This window comes from Centroberyx affinis, unplaced genomic scaffold (assembly GCF_046629955.1).
Source record: "Centroberyx affinis isolate AG114_WGS23_722 - 3 ecotype Tasmania unplaced genomic scaffold, CSIRO-AGI_Caff_v1 ptg001029l_1, whole genome shotgun sequence".
Taxonomy (NCBI): Eukaryota; Metazoa; Chordata; class Actinopteri; order Beryciformes; family Berycidae; genus Centroberyx; species Centroberyx affinis.
This window is the reverse complement of record NW_027279589.1, coordinates 50,973-68,945: the sequence shown is the minus strand read 5'-3', so window position 1 is coordinate 68,945 and position 17,973 is coordinate 50,973. Positions and strand designations below refer to the sequence as shown.

Genomic DNA, 17,973 nt, shown 5'->3' with positions numbered 1-17,973 from the left:
ATTAATAATTTGCACTATATTATGTCAGGTTTTTTTAATTTAGAAAACAATGTCAGCTTGAAGTTTGTTCAAGTAGTTTGTTTTGGTCGTGGTTGATGTGACAACTGTGTTCATGTGTTTTGAAAGTTGTGCACACTGAACGCATTTTGCGTCACAGCAATGAAAGCGATGAAAAAATGGAATGAAAAATGGAAAAACAAATGAATGAATGAATGAATGAAAAACTTTGAAAAATTATAGTGTTTACAGACAGCAGTGTGAACATTTTTTGAGAGCATAGACCGTTTGGAGAGATTTGTGTATAGCGTTCAGACAAATGATATCCTGTATGTAGCTTTGTATTTTCTGTGGAGACAATACAACTGTGGTATGTGTTTGCTCTACAGATCTTCACAGCACCCCTTCGATAGCTCAGTTGGTAGAGCGGAGGACTGTAGAGGTTGTACAGCTGAAATCCTTAGGTCGCTGGTTCAAATCCGGCTCGAAGGAGGTTTCCTTTATGATTTACCAAAAAAACAATGAATGAAAGTAGGTAAAAAAAACTGATGCACAATAGTCAGTTTATAATTGGGTTGGCGCGCAGGTGGCGCTTTGATTATGGGAATATACTAAAGCAGTGGTTCTCAACGTCGGGTTCAGGGGTCTTGAGGGGTTCCAGGGGTCCCCAGCAAATTGATGAATTGCTAAACTTCACCATTATTTAATTTACCAGAAGTTATCACAATTAGAGAATGATGAAATATGCCTATTTTGATCATAGTTTCACTGTTATCCCTCTACCTACAATACATATAGTTATGGAATTCTGGACAAAATCATACCCATGTACCTCACACAGCTGTCAATATGTTTAGACAGCTGTGTGAGCGTGAGTGCATGGACTGCTTGGAGATTTTTGTGTGTAGCGTTTGGAAAATTTATGCATTTGTGTTTTGCGTCGAAACAATGAAAATGTGGTTAGTTTTCCAAAACTATCAAGGGTTTAGATGGCTGTGAAACTGTTTGAGAGCATGGACTTTAGTTTGGAGAAATGTGTCACATCAACTGAGAAAAGAGAGGATCTGTTCCCCGCTTTGCCGCTCCAAAAACAATTTTTTTTTTTAGTTTTACACACGGGTTGCCTTTCCTTTCTTACCGTTCAGTCCCACAGTCAGTGCGCAGCTTCGGTGGTTTGTGTGAGCAAGTACTACACACAAACCATTTGGACATCACAGTTGTTCCAGGACATATTCCGAGTGCATTTGCCCACCCGACACTGATGGATCTGTGCACCTCGCCATATTCCAACTTTCTGTGTAGTCCCTGGCCCCGTTAGTGTAAGGTAAGTGAAGGTAACAGTTTTACATATTCGTTGTCATGCTAGTCTGTCTGAATTGAATTATTAACATTAACACATATTTAACTGAACTGAAGTTTTGGCTAGCGTAGCCTACTTCTGTGCATTTTTAGGTGGTTTGGAGGTCGCAACCTGACGTAGTCCCCAGCTACAAATGGATTCTGACTGTTTACAGCCACGATATTCTCAACAGGCTTGAGGATATCAAGGCTTGATACAAGCACATACAGATCCATTTTAAAATTGGATTCCACTAAAAAGGTTTGAATAACTATTTGGATAACTGCATTCTCACTTATAATTAAGTATTTGGTTTTGTGAAACAGTTATTAACCCTAGAACTACTAACCCTAGATTTAATAAGATTTTACAAAATAAACACTCAATTACTTACTCATCTTTAAATGTGTACATTTCAACTATCCTCATTACCTACAACAGTTTTTGGTACCATATTCCTCAATATATCAATTGAGGCATTCTACACAATACTTCTTCTCCATTCCTACAGTCAGAAAAGCAATTGGAAAGAGCATTTATGTTTAAGGCTCCTTCAGACTGGAATAACTTAACTTCAAACATATGATCCTTGACATCATTTCACGTGTTTTATTCATTTCATGTTTAAAAATGGTTTGTTTTTTTCTTATTTTGAGATAAATTGTACATGTTTCAGATGATGCTATACCTATATATAGGGTTAGGGTTAGGGTTACAATACAATAGGGTTAGGGTTAGGGTTAGGGTTATACAATACACTGTATATTCTATATTCTTTATTCTCATTATTATTCTGATGTTTGTGTGTTGATTGTCTTAGTTGTAGTGTGTCTGTTGAATTGTTGATTGTTGTTTTGTTTTTGTCTTTCCTATTACTTTAATGTCTTTGTTTCATTTTTTGTTTTTCATGTTTGTTTGTATTGTATGTTAGGACCCTATCGAAAACAAGATGGTTCATCTCAAGGGGTTTATCCTTATGAATAAACTTGTATCAAATTGCTTTATGTAATTAGTAAGTCCAGGTGAACCTGTTCTAATAATACTGTGTTTATTCATTTGTATTTTCAGATCACCAAGAAGCTGACGGGGCCTGCTAAGGGCACTGCACAATGGCTCACTTCAGTTGGCAACGAAGTGGGTCAAGTGCTTGTCAGTGTCCTTACAGCCCATGAAGGACCTGGATTGGACCTCATGGCTGCAGGCCTGATGGAGAGGTACCGGAGGGCAGGTGTGGCTCCCCCCATTGCCCTGTATGTGGACTGTGGCTGCTGCAAGGAAGTGGGAGAGACGAAGCTGAAGATGCGCTTCAGTGTGTGGCCCAATCTCATCGTTCGCCTAGACATCTGGCACTTCATGCGGCGTCTGGCAGTAGGGTGTACCACCGACGCCCATCAGCTGTACCCCCACTTTTATGGCACGCATGTCAGCATGCATTTTTGAGTGGGATGCAGATGATGTGGCTCTGCTGAGAAGGGCCAAGAGGGAGCAGCTGACGCAGCAAAACTGGCCCGCAGTGACTGAGAAGGGAGCTGGACCGCCACATCACCAAGGCTGAGCTGGCGTTGCACTGCAGGAGGAGGACCCGAGGAGAAGAGCAGACCATTCTCCTCCTTGATCAGCTCTTAGGGGAGCTCATGAGCATCAAGGGGAATGACGCGCTCAATGTTCCTCTGATTGACACTGTGCGGATGCAGCACATCTGGCGGACTCAGAAGCGGCATGTGGCATGCGTTCAGGACCCTGCAGGTGTGCCGCTTTACACAGAGACCGGAAGCATCACCAAGGGAGGAGTGCTGCTGAAAACCTACCGATGTGCCAGGGGCTCCACATCGCTGGAATCGTTTCACTGCCACCTGAATCGATTCATTCCAGGTTTGTGTTCATTATCCATGGTGTTAATGATTTAATATGCCTGTCTTTATGATAATTTGTTGTCAAAAATCTACAGAGAAATCTAGAGATTTCTGTCACAGGTGGCTCTAACATTTAGCCTGCTATTCATTCTTTCTTTCTGTCTTTCTTTCAGGGAACAGTGCCAACAGCGTGAACTTCCAGATTTACCTCCTGGAGGGGCTGAACCGCTGGAACCAGGACCGCGCTGCTGCTGCTGTTGCAACTGAACCATCTCCCCTGCACAGTTACACAGGGGAGTTGGTTCATTGCGTCAACAGCAATTTCGAGAGGGTGTTTGGCAGGAAACTGGTCCCTAACTTAATGCCACCTGCTAAATACACTGGTGAGGGTATTGTGATGACTGCATTTAATATATCTGGTGTCATTACATGTTCATTTACATATATAATGTTTAATTTTCTTTTGTTAATATTTTCTCAGGGGAGCTGATTGGTTTGCAGTATTTGCTGCGGCAAAATAATGCGCCACTGCAAGATATGCACACTAGTTGTGAGGAGACCTCCCAGCAGCTGGAGGAGCTGGACGTGGAAGGGCAAGGGGAAGAGGAAGAGGATGAGGGATTCGCTGAAGCGATGGGAGAAGAAGCCACAGTGGCAGGTCTGGTGGATTGTGATGAGGTCGACCACCACAGCACCTCTCCTCCCTCCAGCACCTCTCTACTCTCCAGCAGCTGGCACCCGCAAGCACCTCTCCAGTCTCTAGCCCCTCTCCAGTCTCCAGCCCCTCTCCACCCTCCTGCACCTCTCCAGTCTCCAGCCCCTCTCCAGCCTCCAGCCCCTCTCCACCCTCCTGCACCTCTCCAGTCTCCAGTAGAGGTCTTCACGGGTCCAAAATGATGGACCCGAACCCTAATGGACCCAGGAAATTCGTTCCGAGATCCGATTGGACCCGATAATTTTTAAAAATATATATATACCGACCCGTTTTTGCCCGAGATATTACAGACCCGACCCGGTGCATGTTCGAGAGGAGAGAGACCCGAGACCCGTCCGTTTTATGGACCCGACAAACCCGGTGATTAAAATTGCTACTAAAAATGCCGTTCTACTGCTAAAAACGTTTATCATGTCAAATACAACATATGGTAGCCTAATAAAAGGAGATCAAAATAACAGCCAAGTTTCCGACTTGCCAAGTTGTGCCGTTCTACAGTTTGTCCAGTAGATGACAGTGAGACTCCATAATGGAATCTAGCAGCTACTTGGCTACGTAGCCTGCAATAGGCTAAGTGACAAGGAAATTAAAACAATAGTTTTTAGCTTATTTTTCACCTCAGTGAAGAAGGTTTCCATCTTGCGCCTTTCCTCCGCTCCAACTCGCTGGCGCTGCTCAACGTTTTTTTCACCTTAGTTTCGCTCTTGTAATCTGATCCTAGGTCAGCCTTGTCATGTCCTCTGCCTCCTAGTCTCTCTCTCTTTGTGTGTGTGGTCTGATTACAGAGCTGGAGTCAGGTGTGCGGAGTCAGGAGCCGGCCTGCTCAAGCTGCAACTCATCACCAATCATCCCTCTACTACGTAAGCGGCTCAAACCTCCAGACTCCGCTAGATTGTCGACTCAGTTCACGCTGTTAGTCACTTTCAAGCCATTTAGCCTGTTTGCAGTTCCGTCCTGCATTTTTGCCGTGACTCACTTTTGCCTCTGTGTTCAGATCCTGTCCTGACTCCTGCCGCCTGCTCCAGCTCTGGAAGACTCAGTCCTTCATCCAGCCTGCCCTCTCTCCAGCCAGCTGTCAAGCCCGGACTCCTCCACTCCCCAGGCCGGTTATCAAGCCCGGACTCCTCCATTCTCCAGACCAGCCTCGTCCTGCCCCTCCAGTCTGCCCAGCCTGGCCTCCCCTTTCCTTCCTCCACGCCCCCTTACCCGACCCTCCATTAAACCATTGTTTGAATTGTCCTGCTGCCTCCTCGTGTTGTCTCTGCCTTAAGAGTCCGCCAACCTCAAACCCGTGACAAGCCTAATCATCACGCAAGTTACACAGCGCTTCCATGCGTTTCTCATCTCGTCACGTGATCAGCGCTGATCACGGGTCTTCTCAGATCCACTCGGGTATTACACATAATGATACACAGACCCGGGACCCGCGGTAATAGAATGGGACCCGACCCGGACCCGATTGACCATAATAAAACGTGGACCCGAACCAGTACGGGTCCCGGGTCGGGTCTCAGGTCCTAGGGTCCAGGTAGACCTGTGAAGACCTCTAGCCTCCAACCCCTCTCCACCCTCCAGCCCCTCTCCAGCCTTCTGCACCTCTCCAGGCTGTGGATGAACACAACATCCCGGGTATGGACAGAGTGGATGCACTGGCAGAGTACCTGGTGGAGCTGCGCCATCAGACAGGCCTCACCCTCAACAACCAGCAGGCCTACACTGTAGTGAGTCTGTGGCAGAACCTGGAGGATTTTGACAAGAAGCGGGTGGTGTATGCTGCTCGATACCAGGAGAGGCTGTTGACTGGCCGCTTCAGATCACCTAAACAGCGGTCTGATTTCACCCCTGGAGTGGAGAGCACCAAGAGGTGTGTGCTGGGCTCGAAGGCCTCCCCTGCACAGTGGCCAAGCTGCTGCCGACTTATAGAGACCATCTTCGTCAGGCTATGTGACATCCACAAAAGCCCTAGAAAACAGGGAAAAGATGGTCTCTCATTCTTCAAGATTATCGAAGAATTCGGCAGCTACTGCTCTGCAACGGAGCGGTGATGGAGCAGACCACCCTTCAGCCAGTTGAGGTGAACCAGACCACCCTTATACTGTACAGTGGCACAACAAACGCCTGAAGGCTCAAGAGGTTGCTCTTCTGCTCAAAGACGTGCAGCTCCCTGAGGCGCGCCCAGTGGCAGTGGAGCCTCTGTTGCCTGCCAACGCACAGCCTGTTGTGCCTATACAACATCATCACCATCAGCTGCATTCGTACACAATGCCACCCAATACAGCAGGGCAGGCCAGAACCAGGTTCAGGCAGCCTCCAGCCACCTCCGTCCAGCCTCCAGCCCCCCACATCCAGCAAGGGTCGAGAGCAGGGCCCAGGCTTATTAGTCCCAGGCCCATAGCTGCACAGCGGCAGATGTTTCCTGCAGCACCACCTGCACCTGTCGTACCAGAGATGCGGCTGTTGCTCCCCTGCCCTGTCCCTAATTCAGCCATCACCCCGTCCTCATTACCCAGCACCACCACTGCCATCAGTGAACCTACCGATGACCAATGCCGAGCTGCATCCGCTAAACGGAAATACAATCGGTCGGCCACATCGAACATGTGCAAGAAGTGTGGCCAGTTTCGCACTTCAGAAACTGGCCACAGCCAATACAAGGGGAAAATATATTGCCCAAAAACTGAGACCTTGTCCAAAGAACAGTGGTTGAAGGCCATGCAGAGTGCAGCCCACAAACAAAGCCTCAACATTAAGTTTTAGCTATTTGTGTAAAGTTTGATATATTCACAGTTGTTGTTTTTAATGTGTCCTCATTTTCCTCTTTTGTGTGATTTCTTATTGGTTCATTGTTCTGTTAATTATTCAAGATTCATTGCCCTGATCATTATTATTATTTACAGTGGTGGAAGAAGTACTCCACCAAGGAGGGCATCGTCCTGCCAAACTACCAGAGGGTCCACATTGCTTGAGTCCTTCCACTTGCATCTGAACAGGTTCATTCCAGGTCAGTTTGAATCACTATTCATCAGCAAGATTAAATATTTACAGTTTAACATTTTATTTTACTTTTATTATTATTATTATTATCCTGGAAACAGTGACACAATGAATGTCTTTCAAGTGACCAAACACAACAAATTAACCTAACCTAAAAAGAAACCTGAATTTACACCAGGTGTGGAGAGCATGACACGTTGTGTCTTAGGATCAACAGGATCCCCTGCCCAGTGGCCAGACTGTTGTCGTCTGGTAGAGTCTATCTTTGTCAAACTCTGTGACATCCATAAGAGCCCCAAAAAACAGGGCAATTACGCACTGACAAGATGGACTCTGATTCTCAGGGACTACAGTAAGATCAGGCAGCTGGTCCTGGGTAACGGTACGGTCATGCAGAGCACTACTCCACTCATTCAGTGGCACAACAAGCGACTGAAGAGGCAGGAATGTAGTATTCTGCTGCAAGGGGTCAACTTGCCTGCCTCTATTCCTGTTGCTCCTGCGCCTCTCCCACCTGTACAGGTACGCCCCACTGCTGCACCCCCACAGCCTGGCCCCCAACATCAGTACCACTTGCCTCAAAGTACAGCAGGACAGGCGGTGGTCAAGAGGAAGTCTGCAGCTCCGGCCCAACACCCCCGTCCTCCACAGTCTGTCCGCCCATGGTTGCCAGCTGAGAGGCAGTTGTTCCCTCAGCAGGCACCTCCACCTACCTCTGCCCCTTTGCCTGTTCCCCAATCCTAGCCCTGCCATTGGCCCACTTGTGTTTTTGACCCCACAAGTCCCTGCAGCCAAACTGATTGTTCCTGCTGGCCCCCTGCCTTCCCCACCACCTGCCCGGACGGCTTACAATCGGACGGTAGATAAAAATAAATGCAGTCAGTGCCACCAGCCCCGCAACAAGGAAACTGGCCACAGCCAGTACTGTGGGTACATATACTGTCCCCAAAATGCTGGTATGCCACTTAACCGGTGGATGGAGGAGATGCGGAGGAAGAGGAAAGATAAGAAATAGATTGGTTTCTCTGTCATTCTTTGTCTCTTAGTGTGTAGATAGTGTAAATAGTTTTAAAAGAACAAAAACTGCTTGTTATATTTCAGTTCTATTAGTTCATTGCTGTAATTATTTAATTGTCATCCCATATAACAGATCTGGTATTTCAGAAAAATCAGCATAACAGAAATAACATACTGTATATACTGACATATGTTGTGTGAGCCTTGCAAAGTGTGTTGATTTTTGTTTTTTTACCAGTAGAGCAGCGTTTCCTAGCTTTATTTATTATTTCTTGTATTTAGTTTATTTATTATATTTTATATAATTCTTTCATTCATTTCTGTGTGTGTGTGTGTGTGTGTGTGAGATAGAGAGAATTAAGGTGTATATTTTGCAGTACTTTTGACTTATTTCTAAAAAAAAAAATGTCAAATATCTGTAAAAACAGGAGTCAAGCAAAGTTTAGCTTTGTGCAACCTCAAGCAGATAATGAAATGACGAGAAAATGTACATCAACAGAACAGTATTGCAAACTCATCAGTCATTCAGAGAAGACAATTACATTGTTGCAGTGCTTTCAGTACTTATTCCATTCATTGTTAATTAGATTGTATTAATGAATTGGGTCTTTTTTCTAAAGCAAACATGTAAAATATATGAATATATAAAGTACATTCTAGTCAAAAATTAACGTAAAAGTTACGTGTGTGTAGGTGTGACTAGTGATTGTTACCAGTGTTTCTTACATTGGTAACAATCACATTTCTACATTATGTAAGCATTAAACAACACAAAGTATTACTATTTGGCAGTATGGCATTCACAATAAGCCACTGTCCTATTTGTATCACTTATTAAGTGATATCTGAAGATTTGAAAAATTCATAACACTTGGTAAGAGTTTGGGTTAAGAGAGACATGTTTTGGTCGGGGATCGAACTCATGACCTTTTGATCCACAGCTCCCCATGCCATACTTAAGTAAAGTGTCATATTTAGACATATTTCTCAAACCAACAGGATCAAATGTGCGTCCTGTAACTTCCGATGGGCAGCAGAGTCAATAGTAACTCTCAATTCACTTCATTTTCACTCAATTTCTCATTTTTTTGAGGATGAAAAAATGGAATGAAAAATAGAAAAACTTTGAAAAATGATAGTGTTTACAGACAGCAGTGTGAACATTTTTTGAGAGCATAGACCGTTTGGAGAGATTTGTGTATAGCGTTCAGACAAATGATAGCCTGTATGTAGCTTTGTATTTTCTGTGGAGACAATACAACTGTGGTGTGTGTTTGCTCTACAGTTCTACACAGCCCCCCTTCGATAGCTCAGTTGGTAGAGCGGAGGACTGTAGAGGTTGTACAGCTGAAATCCTTAGGTCGCTGGTTCAAATCCGGCTCGAAGGAGGTTTCCTTTATGATTTACCAAAAAAACAATGCATGAAAGTAGGTAAAAAAAAATGTAATGCACAATAGTCACACATCAGCTGTACCCCACAAAAGCGCCGTAAACTTGCTGATGAGAAGGTTGGCTAGCTAAGTTAGGCTGGATGTGGAAGAGGTCGGGGGATTCTGTGAATTTTTGCCGGAGAGCAAGCCACAGTGGAAGATCTGGTGGTTTATGATGACACCGCAGAGGTCTTCCTCTCCCAGGCCCCAGTCCATCCTCTCCAGCCTCCTCCAATGCCCTCAGACCGGAATATTCCTCTCCCAGGCCCCGTCCAGCCTGCCCAGCCTCCTCCAGGTTGTGGATCAGCGTAATATTCCAGGGATGGACCGCGTGGACGAGTTGGCAGAGTACCTGGTGGAGCTACGTACACAGACGGGCCTCACAGTGACCGGGGTGGTGTATGCTGCTCGGCATCAGGACAGGCTGTTGACAGGCCGCTTTCGGTTCCCCAAAAACGAAGGCTGTTTTCACCCCTGGTGTTGAGAGCACAAAGAGCAAACCACCCTTCAACTGGCCTCTACCACCAGCAAAGACTCAGCCTGACGTTCCGCCACAGTACCACCATCAGCCGCACACCTACCATATGCCACCAAACACAGCTGGGCAGGCAAAAACAAAGTTCAGAAAGATCCAGCCTTCAGCCTCATGCCACCCAGATCCAGCCACCAGCTACCTCCGTTCAGCAAGGGGCAAAAGCAGGGCCCAGGGTGATTTATCCCAGGCCTGCTGTGGCAGCACAGCCACAGCAGTTTCCTTTAACACCAACTGCTGTCATGCCTCAGTTGCTGATGCAGCCCCCACAGAACGGCAGTATAATCAGACAGTCACGTCTCATGCCTGCAGGAAGTGTGGCCAGTTTCACACACAAGAAACTGGGCGTAGCCAGTACAAGGGCAAAATACATTGCCCAAATACAGAGACTGCAACCAAAGAGCAATGGTTGGAGATGAGGAAGTAATTTGTTGATGAAGTAATTTGTTCTTGATTTTATATGGGGCGTGTATGTGTGTGTGTGTGTGTGTGTGTGTGTATACAGTATATATGTAAAGATTTTGTCCAACATTAATAGGTAACCACTTTTGTTTCTTTAGTGATGTGTGATCTCTTCACTATGTTCTCTTTCATTTCGATTTGTGGCACTTGTTCAATAATGTTAATGGTACATTGGTATTTTAATAAATATAATTATAAAAACGTATTATTTCTTGATTTGTACAAAATATTTTAATAAAACCTAGTATTCTGAGTAAAGTGGTGTGTTGTCTTCAGTTGTCATATAAGGTCTATATTGATATAGAATTACTTCTTCTGTAATAGGAGGTAAAGCCTCTCATCAATCAGAAATATTCTAATGACTTTCATCTTACGGATATACAAGTTTACCAGTAAAATAAAAAGACTTGTAATATACTGAAAATCAACTTGGGGGTTAATTGGTGAAGAAGACAAGGACATGGAGGTTGGAAACATATACTACAGAAAATAGATATGTATACCTTTGCCTACTGTCATACTGTCATTTCTAGAATTCCTCAATACAAAAAACCAAACAGAAAACAATAGCTGCATTTTTCAATTATTAACTCAATGTGCTAAAAGTCATGAGGTGCACAAACCTTTTGGACTGATGACTATATACGTCTACATAGGTACTTAAAACAAAGTCTTTTTTAAAGAGAAATACATTTTTTTTTTTTTAAAGTGAAAAATCATTATCTTCAATACATATTTTGTGCACATCAAAGGAAACATACTGAACATCAAGCTAAATCAACAGCATCAAATATTTTTTGACTTAGTATGTGAGCTTTTTTATACTTTGTGCAAAGAAAAATGTCACAAATATTGCTTTTATTACTTTCTGTCATAGTAAATATGCAAATATTCCATACAGTATATACTAATCATCATTATAAAATGTACTTCTTTTTATACTGCAAGTGTCTGTTCTTTGAGACATTCAATCTGGACTGCTTTTTCCTTGTCCCTATATTTCAGCTTCACTCTTCCTCCAGACTGAGAGGTCAGCACTCCCTGTCCTGCTTTTCCCTGCAGTCCACACCCTTCAGCTGTTTAACATCAACTGTGTGGGAACCTGAACCAGGAAACCACTGTGGATCCGGAACAAAGTAGAAACAGGAAAACACCGTGACCCGGAACAAAGTAGAACTTTAACCGCCCGGGTTGCATTTGTCCTGCACATGAGAAGACAGGCAATGCGTGCAAATCACCAGGAAGAAAGTGGAGAAGCGCTCATTTTCTGATAATGTTTTGTAACTTTATGACTCCTGGTATCAGTGGTCAGGCCAAATGATCTTGACCTACCTATGCCTCACGTACCCTCCCTATTGTTAAATGTGAACACATCAACTATTGATTGTGCAGCACAGGGCTTTATTTGCTCAATGACTTTACTAGCCAGCTTCCTTGACTGCGTCAGCCTCAGAGATGTAAGACTTTCCTGTGATTGATCAAACAGCAAATTCTGAGCTATTCGAGCCGAGTGCCTTTTAAATGCTTTGGGACTAGACATCTAACAACCTGTTGGTAAATTAAGTTATGATAAACTGTTTTAGCAGATAAGCCCCCAAAATACTGTGAGAATCCTCAATCCCTCATCACTCAGTCAGTGACTGAAAGAAAGCCAAACAAAAAAAAAAAAAAGCCAACCTCATTTATCCATTTGTCTGTGCTTATGTGTTATGTATGTTCTTTTATGTTCCTTTAAACCAGTGATTCTCAACCTTTTTCACGGACCCCCATTTGATGAGGTTTTGTCTCTCTGACCCAAATCTGACAATATTTTTATTATTAGATATGATTTTGTCCAGAATTCCATGACTATCTGTATTGCAGGTAGAGAGATAAGAGAGAAACTATGATCAAAACAGTCATTCATCTACATTCTCTAATTGTGTTAACTTCTTGTAAATGAAATAAGGCTGAAGTTTAACAATTCTTCAGTTTGCTGAGGACCCCCTGGAACCCTCTCAAGGACCCCTGGTGGTCCCCGGACCCCACGTTGAGAACCGCTGATTTAAACCATCAACCTGCCCAGGGACTACAGATGAAAATTAGCCTGTATGGCTAAATCTGGCACATTTACATGGTGCATTTAAGTTCTTATGTTTATTAATGAGCACGGTCCCTTTCTTAAATAAAATAAACTTAGGTGGAAACACCAAAGGACATAACTGTGTTTTCACTCCATTCTGAAAGTATCCCTTTTACATTTTAACCATTAACCGGCTCTGGAATCCCCCCGCTCCAAAGGAGCGTTTCTGAAGATTGTTTACACACACTCAAATCCAACTCTTTAATCTGCTGCATGGCACCTAGATAAAAACCGTCACGTTTTGCTGTTCATACGCCATGTGCATGAGGTCACCAAGTGTGGTTCGGGTGTGTATATAAAGAGCAGAGCAGCCTCCTCTCATCACTACATCACTGACCTACCGGATACCTGAAGAACAACACCTGACATTCAGCTGACAGGTAAGCCCTGCTGTATTTTGTTAGTCCACCTAGACTTTCTCATACCTTCTTACATATTGCAGCTCATGTCTGTTGAGTCTCTCTTTGAATAATCCGTCAACCATATTATGTCCATATCTTAACAACAGGGCAATCTGTTCATCATCACCATGAAGGCTCTCCTGCTCCTCTCTGTTCTCCTTGTTCTCCTCGGTGTCGCAGTTGCAGGTCAGACTGTGACTCGCCATTCACTTTCAGTTCAAAATGTTAATGCAGAATTATTTAATTCATTTGATAGTTTTAATGATGTAGAATTATTTTTCTGTTACACCAAAACACATGTTTTTGGGAGATTGACCCATTGGTCAACTTAGTGACTGTGATAAGATGTGATGAGAACATAAGACACCAAAATCATCCATGTGTCCCCACTAGATCCATGCTAGCACAAAAACATAGACTATGTTGAGTGAGAAGGAAGTCTGAACTTTTATTTCTGGGACTATTTCAAGTGAGCAACCACGTATTCATCCACTGTGTGGTGATATTTAGCTGTTCATGGTCTCTCATCAGCCACAACTTTCACTTCCTATGGAAACAGGGAAAGTAGTCCCTGGTAATTCAAAGCAGTATGTCATTTTTGTGTAAATTTGATCCATTTCCTCCAGAAATCTGACATATTTAAAATTTAGCTTTAGAGCTGCTACAAATTCTCATTTCCTCACTTTTGACATAAGGCTAGCAGCCTACTATCACTCAACATAGTGTTAGCATGGAGCTTCACAGCCAGTGAATACACATGGATGATTTTGGTGTCTATGTTGTGGGAAAATTTGCCAAAAACTTAATGTAGACTCTTTAATACACCGAATATGACAAGTCTCATGCCAAAAGTTTCATGTTTGAATTTTTAAGATTTGAATGGAATGAATTTAAAGTGATTAGAACTCTGCCCTGAATGCATAGGCACTCAAATGTGCACACACACACACACACACACACAAAGAAAGAGAAGAGTGTGATACTGCACTACTGTTACCAACAGTGTTGTGTTTCCCTCTACAGCTCCCATGGAGGCTACAGAGGAGAAAGCCCCTGGTTAGTATTGGAGCTCATTGGTTTTATACATACATAAACACATTGAGACAAACAGAAAGAGACAGCCAGTCAGTCAGAAAGTATAGGAATTGCAGATCTGAAATCAATAGTGTTGTGTTTCGTCTACAGAAGCTCCAGTTGAAGCCCTGGAGAAAGAGTTGCCTGCTGAACCAGGTTAGTGCACCTAAACTCAGAAGCAACATTTCTATATTGAATTTTATGACCTAAATGTTATAATAAAGTCAATGTGAACAAATGACCCACTGGTGTTGTGTTCAGAGGTGGCAGAAGAGAAGCCAGCAGAGGACAAGTCTGATGAAGCCGTTGCTGATCCAGAGTCGGAGGAGGAGGAAGTGGAAGAGGGGGACATGATCATGATGAAACAACCCGAAGAAATAACTGAATCTGTGCCAGCTGTCAATCACGGTATGCAGAAATAGCTCTCATCATGTGGCTTGACACATTACAACATGTCACTATTTGAATAGAAGATACTGTTACATATGCAGTTGCTTAAAGTGAAACTGTACTCAAACACATTTTGAGTTGTTAACAGATATATATTACATGCCTAGGGTGAAAAAAGTCAATACTGGTTATAATAACATCAACATTTCTGATTAAATATAATGAGTATTGATATTTCAGGTAGTAAATCCAGCTTGACAAATAATCCACTTTATCAAATAAACTGTATTTTCCCCATTAAATCCTGTTCACTTCACCATTAACATTCATTCATTCAACCTTTATTTTATTTAAGATTCTCGGAAAAATCATTGAGGGTGACCCTCATTTACAATGATGCCGAGATTACACCATGGAAAATACAAATATACAAAATCAAATCAAACAAAATCAGTTAAAGCAGTTACAGGCAGGAATTGGACGGTTATTAAGTATGTTCCTAAAGTGTCCAAGAGATACAAGTGTATTCAGTTTTAGGTGACATTGCAAGATATTCCATGAGTCTGCTGCATTAACACTAAAAGCAGTCCTAAGATCGGTCCTGGCATGAGGTACCTGAAGAGCCAGCCAGTCACTGGAGCGAGTTAAATGTGGACCCGAGTTCCAATGCAGCATGGATGTGATATATGATGGTAATTTTCCCACAAGGGCTTCATAGATAAACATATACCAGTGGTTATTGCGTCTCTCAGCCAGAGAAGACCAACCGACCTTATCATATAGGATACACTGGTGAGTATCGTAGCTATCACAAGTAATGAACCTAAGGGCTGAATGGTAAACAGAGTCTAAGGGCCTAAGTGTGGAGGCAGCAGCATTGTCTATAAATTACATCCCCATAATCCAAAACTGATAGGAAAACTGCTTCGACGATCCTCTTCCTACAAATCAACAGGAAGCTGGTTCTGTTTCTGTACAAAAAGCTGATTTTTTTGTCGCAATTTACCAACAAGGTTGCCTATGTCATATTTAAATGTGAATTTCTCGTCGAGCCAGATATACTGTGTGACCCTTTCAATATTAGAGCCATTCACAGTGGAGATATGCAGATTACTGTAATCTATATCTCTGGATCTCGAGAAAACCATGAATCTTGGTAATTTTCGTATATATTACATACATAAACACATTGAGACAAACAGAAAGAGACAGCCAGTCAGTCAGAAAGTATAGGAATTGCAGATCTGAAATCAATAGTGTTGTGTTTCGTCTACAGAAGCTCCAGTTGAAGCCCTGGAGAAAGAGTTGCCTGCTGAAGCAGGTTAGTCCACCTAAATTCAGAAGCAACATTTTTATATTGAAATTTTATGAACTAAATGTTATAATAAAGTCAATGTGAACAAATGACCCACTGGTGCTGTGTTCAGAGGTGGCAGAAGAGAAGCCAGCGGAGGACAATTCTGATGAAGCCGTTGCTGATCCAGAGTCGTCGGAGGAGGAAGTACAAGAGGGGGACATGATCATGATGAAACAACCTGAAGAAATAACAACTGAATCTGTGCCAGCTGTCAATCACGGTAATCAGAAATAGCTCTCATAATGTAGCTTGACACATTACAACATGTCACGATTTGAATAGAAGATACCTGTTACATATGCAGTTGCTTAAAGTGAAACTACAATCTGAAACACATTGTAATGAACCTTACTGGATATAAAAGCAGCTAAATGCTGCCACCACCTGGGAGGAACCGGTATGGTCCACTGTCAGAGGCTTTAAATAACCCCACACAGGAAAACAGGAAATAAATACAAAATCCACTTTAATTAAATGTTCAACTCATAAGGCATGGGGAGCAAGATGAGGATGTGCTACCAGGAGGGCAGGTATTGCCTATGGCAGTGGTTCTCAACGTGGACCACCAGGGGTCCTTGTGGGGGTTCCAGGGGGTCCCCAGAAAGTTTAACTTCAGCATAATTTAATTTACAAGAAGTTAACTCAATTAGAGAATGTAGAAGAATGATTAGTTTCACTGTTATCCCTGAGTACAGATGGGAATTCTGGACAAAATCATATCTAACAATATAAATATTCTCAGATTTGGGTCTGAGAGACAAAATCTCATCAAATGGGGGTCCATGGCTCTAATGTGGACTAAATTAGGGGTCCTTGATATGAAAAGGGTTGAGAATCACTGGCCTATGGGACCTGAGAACAGCAGGGTCTCTGTGAAAGTTATGGACACCACTACACAAGAGCTGGATATGACGTCGACTAGCTTAACCACTGCCACACAGCACACCACTGCACTACAAACTTCACTGCAAGGTTAATTAAAGCCCGTGAGCTAAATAGGAAGAAACCACACACCCTCCACCCCAGGAGCAATAGCTGACTCCCCCCACAACCTAAAACTGCTAAAACTAATCTGAGTAACAATAAGACAGAGACAGGACCATACAAACAACAAACAACCAAGAGAGTACCAAGCCGCACAGACACAAAAACAAGCTCCCCCCAGCCAACCTCGCTGCCCAAGACCGTCTCTCTTTTTCAGTTCTCAGCGTCTCTCACCCTGCCTGTCATCCATAGCAGGTGTAGGCAATAGTCTCTGATTAATCTGCCCATTGCAGGGAGACAGCACCCCCTGCTGCCTCACTACACACATTTTTGAGTTATTAACAGATATATATTATTACATGCCTAGGGTGAAAAAAAGTCAATACTGGTTATAATAACATTAACATTTCTGATTAAATATAATGAGTATTGACATTTCAGGCAGTAAATCCGACTTGACAAATAATCCACTTTATCAAAGAAACTGTATTTTCCCCATTAAATCCCGTTCACTTCACCATTAACATTGACTGTAGCCAATCAGGGTGGATGCCTCTGTTAATTTTCACTGCTGAGAAATGCCATCACTGTTTAAGAGATTTATTATACTATTCATGTGTTGAATGTGTCCCCATTTGTGCAGCACCTGTGTTCGAGGACCCAGAGGAGGAGCCTCAACGTAAGGAAATCAGTCAAATCTCTCTCCAAAAATCACACAGATAATGTAGAATATATCCTATTTATGTACTGTTATTTTAATATAAAAACAAAAATCATAGTCTAGCTTAACTTGTTCGAGTTAAGAACTATAAAAGAAGCAGTGAGAAACCATTGTAGTTAGATATTGAATAATCTACATGTACACCTTACAGCACCATGCACAGACGTCTTTTCAAACACCAGTGACGTTCTTCAACTAGTGATGATTAAAAGCAGCAATAAAGCACCGTTTGGCCCACGAAATTCCTTTTTAGGGTATATGAACCAATTAAGCAAGCATTAAGTGCTGCATTAAAGCTGGAACCAGGAACAAAACAGAAGTGCAAAACTAAACACCACTGATGCCACAAGAAATTACAGATGAAACATTCAAATATGATCAGTGTTTAATCAGTTATATGTTGAAGCCAATCCAATGTTTCTCTCTCTCTCTCTCTCTCTACAGCTCGTTTTGCGTACTGCCCTGATGGCTGGTTCAGACATGGCTCTCGCTGCTTCCTCTTCGTCAACACCCCCATGTCCTGGCACAATGCTGAGGTACTGCTACTATTCATCTATAGTTGTGTGGGGAGTCACACTGGTTAAT

The 17,973-nt window shown here is 42.9% G+C and overlaps 2 non-coding genes across 2 annotated transcripts; both read left to right on the top strand.

Annotated features, from left to right (window-relative positions):
• Positions 1–400: 400 nt before the first annotated feature.
• On the top strand, positions 401–489 carry trnay-gua (transfer RNA tyrosine (anticodon GUA)). The gene is given in 2 exon segments: positions 401–437; positions 454–489. It is a non-coding gene; the product is annotated as a tRNA-Tyr (tRNA).
• An 8,725-nt stretch (positions 490–9,214) lies between these two features.
• trnay-gua (transfer RNA tyrosine (anticodon GUA)) lies at positions 9,215–9,303 on the top strand. The gene is given in 2 exon segments: positions 9,215–9,251; positions 9,268–9,303. It is a non-coding gene; the product is annotated as a tRNA-Tyr (tRNA).
• Positions 9,304–17,973: the final 8,670 nt, after the last annotated feature.